The sequence below is a fragment of the Balaenoptera musculus genome, chromosome 4, assembly GCF_009873245.2.
Source record: "Balaenoptera musculus isolate JJ_BM4_2016_0621 chromosome 4, mBalMus1.pri.v3, whole genome shotgun sequence".
Classification (NCBI taxonomy): domain Eukaryota; kingdom Metazoa; phylum Chordata; class Mammalia; order Artiodactyla; family Balaenopteridae; genus Balaenoptera; species Balaenoptera musculus.
This window is the reverse complement of record NC_045788.1, coordinates 132,780,883-132,793,225: the sequence shown is the minus strand read 5'-3', so window position 1 is coordinate 132,793,225 and position 12,343 is coordinate 132,780,883. Positions and strand designations below refer to the sequence as shown.

The 12,343-nt window shown below is 43.0% G+C and overlaps 1 pseudogene; it reads right to left on the bottom strand.

Annotated features, from left to right (window-relative positions):
* Positions 1-10,853: 10,853 nt before the first annotated feature.
* Positions 10,854-11,815, bottom strand: LOC118894754 (annotated as a pseudogene).
* Positions 11,816-12,343: the final 528 nt, after the last annotated feature.

The following is a 12,343-nucleotide window of genomic DNA, read 5'->3' as shown; positions in this document are numbered from 1 at the left end:
CCACAGACAGTTACTCTCATGCTCACATTGGGCAGGTTGTCTGAGGTTAGGCTGATCTGGGCTGGGCTCTGCTGGGTGGCTCTTCTTCAGGCTGGGGCAGCGGAATGGGCTCCCAGCTGCCGGTGGGGTCAGGCCTATTTTCGTTGTCTCTCATCCCTCCAGGACAGCAGCTCCCAGGGGCACATTCTCAGAGTGGAACAAGCCCCACCCATAACCAAATTTAAAGCCTCTGCTCATTTACATCCACCAGCATTCCATGACCGCAGCAAGTCCACGGCCAAGCCTTGTACCAATAACTTGGGAAACTATAATACTTGGTGCTGCCACAAGTGAGAGGAATGGCCAGGTGGCATGGCAAAGGGCACGGGTATGTGGAGGGGGGTAGAATTGCAAATAAGATTGCCATCTTCCACCTCTGACACTTTTTAAAAAATAATTAACATGCAATATCTACCTCTCTATTATCTATTTATGAAAGAATCTTTTTCAATAAGAAATGGGTTTTGCATTGAGTGACAGAAATCTTGACTATGACCTAAAAAGTAAAATGTTAATTTTTCTAATGGAACAAGAAGACCAGAGGCAGGTAGACCAACAATGTCATCAAAGAGGGAGGCTCTTCTGTCACCCTGACCAACCATCCTCAGCATGTGGCCTTCATCCTTAAGTCACAAGATGCCTGAGGCCCTGCAGGTATGTGTATGCCGCCCCCCAAACCTTGAATTTTTCAGAAGTATTGATTTTGTTTACATGGATTAATATGGACTTGGTCTCTACCTTGGTGGGTACAAAGAGCTGCTGAGGATTGCAGTTTTCCTTTTTTCCTCTTTTGCAAAGAAATACCAGGCTTCCAGGATTAATAATAAGAACTGTTGATTTACACATTGCCTGGAGTCACCCAACATTTTACCCAAATCTGATGTCAGTTTCTCTGAAGAGATTACCCAACCCACTTGCTTCCCCCTGTATCCACATCAGCAACTGCAATTTAATACTCGTGGTTATCACAGGGTTCAGCCATAAGCAGTCCTTCCTTAGAAACAAAACAAAACAAAAGGATACCTCCAATATGTTTGTAATTTTATTCCTTGCTGGGAAGGGCCTAGTAAAATGCTTCCTGTGGCATAGCTGGAACAGTAGAGAAACCCATCAAAAGGGGGAGAGGCCAAGGGGGCCAAGGCCAGACACAATTAACTTCAGCCACTGGGGCTTTCAAGTGAAGGAAGCTGATTGTAGCAAATGTCTCCTTGCAGAACTGCCAACTTATTTAGAGATCCACTAGGGACCCGGAACATGGGGAGGCCGTCCCAAAGGCTGGAAACTCTTGCCTTGACTTGAATTTAGAAATAAGTTCAATGAGTTTCTACCCCAATGAGAATCATTAGTCCCTGGTTTACTTTTTAAAAGAAAGTTTAAGCCATCCAGGAACCAAAAGTCATAGGATAGAGGCTTCACAGTTTATTTTTAATGCTTATAACCTAAGGGCAGGAGAGGACTGTTTTCATTTTCTATGACTTGACTAATGTAAGAGGCTATCCTCCTGGAATATACACTTCTCTCTCTTTCTCTCTTGGCCTCTCTCTCTTTCTTCTATACTGACAGTACTCCTTGATAATGTCAAATGCCCACATCTTGAGTCTACTGCTCTTTGAATTTTGACAAATGGGCACACATATAACTACCCGCAATACAAGATAGAGAAGCTTCCCATCATTCCAGAAAATTCCTCTGTGCCTCTTTCCAGTCACCCAGCACTGTTGAATTTCTATCACCATAAGTTAGTTTTGCCTGTTCTTCAACTTCATATTAATAGAATCATAAAGTATGTATTCTTTTGTGTTTGGCTTCTTGTGCTCAACATAATGTTTTTGATTCATCCATGATGTTGCCTGCATCAGGAGTTTGTTTCTTTTGATTGATGAGTAGTATTCCATTGTAAAAATATACCATAATTTGTTTATCTATTCTCTTGCTGATGTTCGCAGTTATTATGAGTAAAGCTATCATGAAAGTTTTGGACACATCTTTTTGAGGAATATGTTTTCATTTCACTTGGGTATGTACCTAGAAGTGGATTTTCTGCTCATAAGTTAGATAACATGTTGAACTAAAATTTTACTATTTTATGTTTTCACCAACAATGGATGGTTGCCAACACTTGGTATTGTCAGTCTTGTAATTTTAGACATTCTGATGCGTGTGTTGCAGTATTTCATTGTGGTTTTAATTTGCATTCCCCTGTTGCCTTATGATGTTGAACACCTTTTCATGTATTGATATTTCTTGGCTTTTCAGGTATCTTCCTTTGAAAGTGCTTGTTAAAGATTTTTGTCCATTTTTTATTAATTGGGTTTTTTATTATTGATTTGTAGGAATTCTTTATATATTCTAGATGAAGTCTTTTTCAAATATACGCTTCTTGAATATTTCATCCCAATCTGTAACTTGACTTTTCACTTTCTTAATGATGTTTCTTTTGATGAGAAGTATTTAATTTTGATAAAGTCCAATGTATGAATGTTTGCTTTTATTGGTAGTGTCTTTTATGACTTTCTAAGAAATCTTTCCCTGCCCCAAATAGTGAAGATATTTACGTATGTTTTCCACTTCAAATTAATTTATATGTATAGTGTGAGGTAGGAGTCAAGCTTAATTTTTTTCCTGTGCCAATATCTAGTTTTTCCACCATTTTTTCCTGATATTTACTGTCATGTGACTTATTTGCCTTTCTACATTGAATTGCTTTGACATTTTTGACAGAAAGCAATTGAACATGCATCTATATGTTGCCCAATAACCACTGTAGATCTATTTCTGGACTCTTTATCCTGTTCTATTGATCTATTTTTTACCTTATACCAATAGTACACTATCTTGATTACTATAGCTTTTTAGTAAGTCTTGAAATCAGCTAGCATAACTCCTCCAACTTTGTTCTTCTTTTTCATGATTGTTCTGACTATTTAAGATCCTTTGCATAAATATTTTAGAATCAGCTTATTCATTTCTACAAAACTCTCTGCTGGGATTTAGGTTGGGATTGCATTAACTGGATAGATAAATTTGAGGAAAGCTGACATCTTAACATACTAAATCTTCCAATTCATGAACATGGCATATCTCTGCATTTATTTAAGACTTCTCTAATTTGTCTCAGCAATATTTTATAAATTTCTGTGTAGAGACCTTGCATATCTTTCATTAAACTTAAATTTATTCTTAGTATTTGATTCTTAGGTTACTTTCAGTAGTGTATTTAAATTTTATTTTCCCATCATTTGTTGCCTGTATAGAGACATACAATTTAATCTTTACACATTTGGTCTCTTACCCTGCAACTTTACTAAATTCACTAAAAAATTCTAGTAGTTTGTAGATTCCTTTAGATGTTTCATGTACACAGTGATGTCAACTGCAAATAAAGATAGTTTTCCTTCTTTCTTTCTCACCTTTATGCCTTTTATTTCTGTCCTTGACTTATTGCACTGGCTAGGCCCTTTACTGAATTGTAGAATAGAAGTGATAAGAGTGAATATCTTTGCCTTGACTGTAGAGGAAAAGCATCTAATATTTTACCATTAAGTGTGATGTTAGTTCTAAGTGTTCAATAGATACCCCTTATTAGAGAGGAGGTTTCTTTCCTTGATTTTCAACTTTGCTGACAGCTTTTTGTTTTTGTTGTTGTTTGTTTGTTTTTGTTTTTGTTTTTTAACATATCATGACCAGACTCTTTTTTTTTTTTTTAACACTCTTCTGATCCAGAAGAGGGTGTGTTCTTCTTATTTATTTATTTATTTATTTATTTATTTATTTATTTATTTATTTATTTATTTTTGGCTGTGTTGGGTCTTTGTTTCTGTGCGAGGGCTTTCTCTAGTTGCGGCAAGTGGGGGCCACTCTTCATCACGGTGCATGGGCCTCTCACTATCGCGGCCTCTCTTGTTGCAGAGCACAGGTTTCAGACGCGCAGGTTCAGCAATTGTGCTCATGGGCCTAGTTGCTCCGCGGCATGTGTGATCTTCCCAGACCAGGGCTCGAACCCGTGTCCCCTGCATTGGCAGGCAGATTCTCAACCACTGTGCCACCAGGGAAGCCCCTGTTTGTTTTTTTAATACAGAATGGGTGTTGAATTTTATCAAATGGGTCCTCAGCATTTATTAGTACGGTCACAAGGTTTTTATTCTTTATGACATTGATTTTTTAATGTTCAACAAATGTTCACACTTTGGATAAATCTCACTTTGTCAAGATATATTCTTCTTTTAATACATTGTTGTATTCTATTTGCTAATATTTTGTTTGTGATTTTGGTTAATTTCATAAACTACTCTAATCTGAACAATAATCTGTCCTCATTCTGTCAAAATGAAGGTCGCCACAGTCCCGACTCAATAGCTGTACTGTTACCAAACAAGTGTTTCATGAATCAGTGATTTTTAAGAATTTCTTATTTTTATCCTTCTGTATGAAAAGTTAAAAAGTAAAACTGAATGAAATTTACCATGGCACAAATACAAATGTGTAGATTGTAGAAACTTTCTATGAAATCAGAATCATATAAAAGCTATAACAAAAACCAGTTCTATTTCTGTGAATGTAAGAATGCTCTAAAAAAATAAAGGTTAAGAAAAAAATAGAAATGTCAAAAACAAACAGAAAAACAATTCTATTTGATATAGAAAAGTAAGAGCAAAACCAAATCCTGTAATCACTGTAACTGAGTGAATATTAAGGAGCCTGGCTCTCTATTCCTTGCAATGATGCTTGTCTTCATCAATTTATTATCAATACATAAATCCTAAAATGAACATTTTTAATCCTGGGATTAAGAATTGTCCTTTTATAACCTGGGAACCAAAATTATCTATGAAATGTGTGACATGAATTTGAGGAAAAGAGGAAAGAAGAATCCCTGTCTCACATCACTGGCATCTCATCACCCCTAATTCCCATCCCATTTCCAGCCCCACCCAAGTCCTTTGGTCTCTGAGTTAACACAGTGACCTGCTGTGTGCAAAGGTGGACTCAGCTCAGGCCTTTTTTCTGAGCTAAAGTGGGGTCCCATGTCCCATATCCCACGTCAGGGGATCCCAGATACACCAGACCCTAACAACCATCCCCTTAGAGTCTCTTTTCCCAGCATGCCCTTCCCCTAGGTTTACATCAGGAGGAGAATTAGGTAAAGGTTCCTTCTCACTCAGTCCCAAAGTAACCTGCCTCAGGAAACTAACTTTTCCAAACGGACTGTCTGAGCAGGAGATGCTGGGACAGGATGCTTTGGTTCTGCAACCAAAACCTCTCCTCTCCTCCGGCTTGGCTTGGAGTGGCACCTGCTCTCAGGTAACCTATGTCCAAAGCCCATTGCCCCATACCCTTACAGCCAAGCCCTCTGGCATTCTTGCCCACGGGTTCTGTGGGTGGAGAGGGCGGCCTCTGTGGCTGAGCTGTCCCCACTGCTGGTTCCAACAGCCTTTCCTGACCATCAGTTCTGAGATATCCCTGATTCCTTCCAATAAACCACCTCCACCACACATGCCCCTTTGGTCTTCCTTACAGTCCTTGAGTTGGTTTTGGGTGCTTGCAACCAAAATAACCTTGACTGGGTCAGGGGACGCCAACATGTGGCGGAAATGGAAGTGTCACAAGAGCCCTGCATGAAACAGGGCACAGCAAAGCAGGAGGACTTACCAAATTAGAATGGGATGGCAAATCAGGATCTCATGGCCAAGGTGACCTAACCAGTGGTGCAGGGGCGGGGGAGACATCTTCAGAGTGGAGAGCTGGCGGAGGGCGCCCTTGAAAACACAGCTTCAAACCTTGCAGTGTGGCTGGAGAGTGCCGGTCCCCTGAATGACACCTGAAGGGCAGCATGAAAGATATGTGTTTCCAGGTGAATTGGGGCAACAGTAACCAAATAACGAAGTCCTAAGCACAGTCCTTCCAAATGCAGAGTAAAGAGAGGTTTGAGGGTCACCCAAAGCTTATTCCAACCCACATGGATGCAACTGCCAGCAGGACCCACCAACTGCAGCTTTCACATATGATTATTACTCTAGCTCCCTCCATTCATTCTCATGCCAGGCAGAGTCCTAGGTGCTGAAAACATATCAGTCAATCAAACAAGGGTCCCAGTCCTCAGGGAGTTTGAATTCTGTTTACTGAGCATCTACAGTCGGCTAAGCACTTCACATGCACTCGTTCATTCAATCCTCAGAGCAACCCTATGAGGTAGGTACTGTAACAAGCTGCACTGTACACTTGACGAAACGAGGCTTAGAGAGATGAGGAAACCAACCCAAGGATGCACAGCCGGTGAATGGCCGAAGTAGGTCTGAGCGGGAAGCCTGACTCCAGGGTCCGAGTTCTTGACTTCCATCCAGGTAGAAGTGGCAATCAAGGCTTCTTCCCCCTTCTCCCTCACATGCACATATTATTAAGCTGGAAACCCTTCCAGGCACTGGGATAAAATGAGAAAGGAACCCTCAGTCTGGTAAGAGATACAGCTGTGCTTGTTCTTGACAAAGAGAGCTCTAAAGAAGGAACCATTTATGGCCAGAATGTGGGTTCAGGAACAAGCATGCTAGAGAGGAAACCTCAAAGACAGAGGCTGAGAGAAGGGAAGGAGCAGGGAGCCTGGGGGGAAGACAAGAGGTCCAGCGTGGCTCTGAGACCAAACCCTGGAGGTGATGGAGACGGGGGGAGAGGCAGGATGTGATGAAAGGCAGTCGTCAGGAAGCGGGTGGGAGGGAGTGTCAGGATATCCTGTGCCTGGCACCATGTCTGTGACCTCAGAGCAAGGAAAGGAGAGAGGAAGTGAGGAGGGAGGAAGGGAAGGGGAAGAAGAAGTTGAAAAACCAAGGTGGTTCAGGTTATGAAAGACTTGCAGGGTTCTAGTAAAAAGTGTGCACTTTTTGTTGTCAATGGGCGGTCATTAATGGTTTAATCAAGGAAGTGATAAGCAGTACTCGACCGAATCTGCTTTTCTGTATTAGATGATAGATAGATAGAGATAGATAATAGATACCTAGATGACTGATTGATAGGTACTTAGAGAGATACCCAGATGATTGATTGATTGATAATTGATAGATGATAGATAATAGATAGATACATAAATAGATACATAGATGATCGATCGATTGATAGATAATAGATAGATGATAGATGAGAGAGAGAAAGGCGGAGGTAGAGGAAGATGCAGAAGGAGACTGGATGAGAATGGAGATGGGCTGAAGGTGGGATAAGGAAGAGACTAGGGATGTGCTTTCCCCCTGGGGGGTGGAGGTATAGAAGGCACTAGGGGTGGACAGAAGACAGGATTTTTTGCTACATTTCTCCCACTCCCAGCGCTCTGCACAGGCTGGAGACCGGGCGACAGAGGATGCAGGAGGCAAGCGCTGGCCTGAAAGAGCAGCCACTTCCCCTGACCAATGCCCAACACCCAGGCTTGGATCACCGACTGGAGCCGCTGGGAACTGGAACTCAGCCCTGCTGGAAAAGCCCCTGCCTGAAAACTTAGGGGGTTTGTTTTCGTGTTTGGACTTAGCAGCCGTCTCCACATTGGCCTCCGTCTCCAGTCCTCACGGTGACTGCCTGTCGGGTCTAAGGGTTATTAGGAGGGGACAAATCCGCAGGTAGCGGCCACCTTGCCCGCCGTGGCAGCCTCGCAAAGCCAGGCTCCCGCTGCGAAGGGCCAAGCCACCCTGGGAGGGAAATGACCAAGGTCAAGGTTGGCGACGCAGCATCTGCAGCAAAGCATTTGCCCCATTCTCCTCCTGTGGTCATTGTTACTTTCCACTGACCAGCTGCCTGCAGGCTCTGGGTAGAGACAGAATGTGTAACACAGCCGCCATTCAGTGAAGATTAATGCCTGAAATGAGCCACACCTCTGAACAATTGCTTCCTAGAAGAGGGACAGCGCTGAATGGCCAGGGAGCCCCATTGACGACTGTTATGAAAGAGGTAAAGGCCCGCGTCGGGGGAAAGAAAAGTTTCACACCGCCCCTCAAACCTAGCTCCGATTCTTCCTCCTCGCCCTTCTTTTCCCTTCTGACTGCCCATTTGGCCCAGGTTGCCCTAATCCAGACTCGTTCTTTTATGTACGGGGACTTGGGCAGCCAGCTGAAAATTCACGGATTTGCTACTGTAAGTCATATCACTGCGGCTGCGTGCCGATCGCATTAGTACTATTATCTGCGCAACTTTCCGACTTGACAATTAGTTACTATCATTCACACTGTGCAATCAGCTGTTAAATCCTCATTTATGCTCATTTGAATGTGAATGTGCCGTTCAATAACATGTTAGATTGCCATGTTTACAAATATACTCCAGGTATTTAGAAATTTAGATGATGCAAAACATACTCTTTAAGCCGTGCTCGGTGCCAGTTTAAATAACTTAAGCCTATTTATCAGTCACTTAGCAATTCTTTTCACATACTTCTGTTTTCCTGGGTCCTACCCTTCTCAACCAAAACTAAAATATGCTCTCTTTTTGTTTGTTTGCTTTGTTGCTGTATTAAACTAATAATCTTCAAGATGGGACTTAATTAGCAGTCACCTCTGCAGTGGGTCTTCTTTTCTAATTCCAGCTGATCTAATTCCTGCCTCTTTTAGAGGCAGATGAAACACTAAACGGGAAAAAGAAAAAAAAAAAGATCTCTGCTGCTGCAATGTTAAATATCAAGTCTTTGAAAGCAAATGATTTGTATGTAGCACAAAGGGGAGGGAAGAGCAAATTTTTGAATGAAGGTAAAACCTAAGAGAAAAGATACACTTGACCGTAAACTCTTGGAAGGGAAACAGTGTATACTCAGAGCAGGGCTGCTCAAACTTTAATGTGCCTTGGAGGCACCTGGGGATTCCCTAGGACTTGCAGAGCTGGTTCAGTAAGTAGAGCTGGGGCAAGACACCTAACCATCTCCCAGGTGCTACTGATGCACCTACAAGACCAGGTACCACAGCGGGCAGCAAGGCTCTAAAACATAAATCATACATCCACCTTCAACTATTATCCTTACAATAAGAACACACATTAGGAGATTTAAGGACCAAGCTTGACAATTCCACTCTGGTATAACCAAAAGAATTGAAAACAGAGTCTTGAAGAAATATACGTACACCCATGTTCACAGTAGCATTATTTCGCAATAGCCAAGACATGGAAGCAACCCAAGTGTCCATCCCTGGATGACCTGATAAATAGAATGTGATATATAAATGTAATGGAATGTTATTCAGTCTTAAAAAGGAAGGAAATTCTGGGACAGGCTGCAACATGAAAGAACCTTGAGGACATTATGCTAAGTGAAATAAGCCAGACACCAAAGAACACATATTGTATGATTCCACTTAGATGAAGTATCTAGAATAGTCAAACTCATAGAAACAGAAAGAATGGTGGTTGCCAGGGGCTGGAGGGAAGAGGAAATGGGGAGTTGTTTAATGGATACAGAGTTTCGGTTTTGCAAAATGAAAAAGTTCTGGGGATTGGCTGCATGACAATGTGAGTAGGCTCGACAATACTGAACTACGCACTTAAATATGGTTAAGGTGGTAAATTTTATGTTATGTGCATTTTACCACAATTTTTTTTAATGTTTTTAAGAAATTGGAAAAAAAATCTTGGTTTTAGAAACATTGTAAAAAAAAATTCTTTTTCTACCAAGAAAGCCATATTTCAGCTCTTATTCAATTCTTCAATGGGCTGGTCAGCTGTCACCAGTCCTGATACCAGCCAAAAAAGAATTAATCAATTTTTCTTCCACACTCCCATGTCCTCTGATCAAAACTCTGTTTCAGTAATTATTGCATTCTGATCAATGTTCAAATTCTGTGTGTCTCCACCTCACTCTCTCGAATGTGAGGTTTTGAAGGCGATGGTTTGCCCTACAGCTATTTGGTAGATGCTGCTGGAGGCTGAATCCTCAGGCACTTCTTCTCTCCTCCTTCCTGACACAATCCCCATTTTACTCCGGTGTCTCCCCTTCTCCAATCTGTCCACATGCTTCCGAGGAGGCTGGGCCCCTAGCGCGTGGGCCATGAGAAGTCCAAGTCAATCATGATGGCGCCATTCCCCTTGTCAATGACTGGTTCCAACATAGTCATGGGCCAATTTTGTGGTCAATGAGATAGGAGGGGGTTCTGCTGAGGAGCTTCAGGAAAAGATTTCCTTGCTTTTTTTTTTTTTTTTAAAAAGACACATTTATTCAGCTTCATGTTCAGACTATTACATTTAGCAGTCAGCAGCATGGGTGCAAAAAAAAAAAATCTACATTAAAACCCTTTGTTGGAATGCTTTATACTTTCCACAGAACAGAAACTAAAATAATCTGTTATACAATTGGTCACAGGGCTTCCCTGGTGGTGCAGTGGTTGAGAATCCGCCTGCCAATGCAGGGGACACAGGTTTGAGCCCTGGTCTGGGAAGATCCCACATGCCGCGGAGCAACTCGGCCCGTGAGCCACAACTACTGAGCCTGCGCGTCTGGAGCCTGTGCTCCGCAACAAGAGAGGCCGCGATAATGAGAGGCCCGCGCACCGCGATGAAGAGTGGCCCCCGCTCGCCCCAACTAGAGAAAGCCCTCGCACAGAAACGAAGACCCAACACAGCCAAAAATAAATTAATTAATTAATTAATTTTTAAAAAAAAAACAAAAAATTGGTCACAAATACAGTCCTCCAGTATTTTTTGCCCATACACATGAGTTTTGTCTAAAACATGTCTTCTTTGTAGCAGCTAGGCCCTGCCACCACTGTGCTTGGCTGAGTTCACAAATCTGTTGTAGCCTGGAGCTTCCCTGTTACTTCTCTGGGTCTCCTCTCCTGCTAAGCTTTGTTTCCCGGCAGTAATTAAAATCTTCTGCCCCCGCCATAGCTCCTGCTGCTGCTGGAACCACCACAGCCACCTTGTTTTCGTGGTTTGGCAAAGTATTGGCCTCCACCACCACAGGGGCCAGCACTTCTGCCTCCAAAGTTTCCTCCTTTCATGGGTCCAAAATTTGAAGATTGATTGTTGTAACTGCCAAAATCATTGTAGCTTCCGCCACCTCCAAAATGGCTTCCATCATTACCGAATCCATTATAGCCGTCCCCACTGCCACCATATCCCCCACCACCGCGGCTGCCACCAAAGCCACCTCAGCCACTGAAGTTTCCTCTGCGACCAAAGCTGTCATTCCCACCAAAACCACCTCCAAGACCACCACCAAAGTTTCCAGAACCACTTCGACCTCTTTGGCCGGATGAAGCACTATCATCTCTTGCTTAGGTAGGGCTTTCCTTTCTTCACAGTTGAGGCAATTTGCAGTGTGGTATTTCTGAATGACAATCTTGTCTACAGAGTCACGGTCATCAAAAGTTAGGAAAGCAGAGCCTCTCCTTTTGCCACTGCCTCCGTCAGTCATGAATTCAGTCACTTCGATTTTCCCATACTGTTCAAAATAATCTCTTAGGTGATGTTCTTCAGTGTCTTCTTTAACGTCACCACCAAAAGTCTTTTTCACAGGTACATGGGCACCAGGTCTTTGAGAATCTTCTCTTGAGACGGCCCTCTTTGGCTCCACAATTCTCCCATCCACCTTGTGTGGCCTTGCATTCATGGCCTCCTCCACCTCCTCCACAGTGGCATACGTGACAAACCCGAAGCCTCTGCAGCGCTTGGTGCTTGGATCCCTCATTACCACACAATCTGTGAGCGTTCCCCTTTGCTCAGAATGGCTCCTCAGACTCTCATTGGTTGTTTCAAAGCTCAAACCTCCGATGAAGAGCTTCCACAGCTGTTCGGGCTCTTTGGGACACTCTGACTCGGACATGACGGCAGTGGAGGGGCGAGATGTCAACGATACTTACTCAGCAGCATCCACGGGCAGAAAGCCCACCTACCGAACATATCTCGATTTCCTTGCTTTTAAAAGAAGACGCAAGGAAGAGATTGTTCCTCTGCTTAGGAGGGATGTGGTCCGCCCGAATGAGACACAGGGGATGAAAGCCGCTCTCTTGACACCAGTCTGAGGGTTAAGCCAGCACCAGAAAGGGGCAGAGGCAAAGGAATCCCGAAAGACAGAGAAAGAGCCAGAGCCACGCTGCCTTTGGATCCCTCACCATATAAAATAATAGAGTGCTTCATGGTTTAAGCTGGCTGAGTAGGAGTTTTCTGTCTCTTGCCTCCAAAACCACCTTAACCAACACCAGTACCTTGCAGACAGGAGATACTCTGCAATTTGTTGGATGAATTAAAGTAGGAAGACGGGGCTGGTTCACTGCCCGCAGAGGACTCCTTAGGCAGCATGACTGTCCCCCATGCTAAGCAACCTCATACACGAAAAGATTTTTCCAGCTAG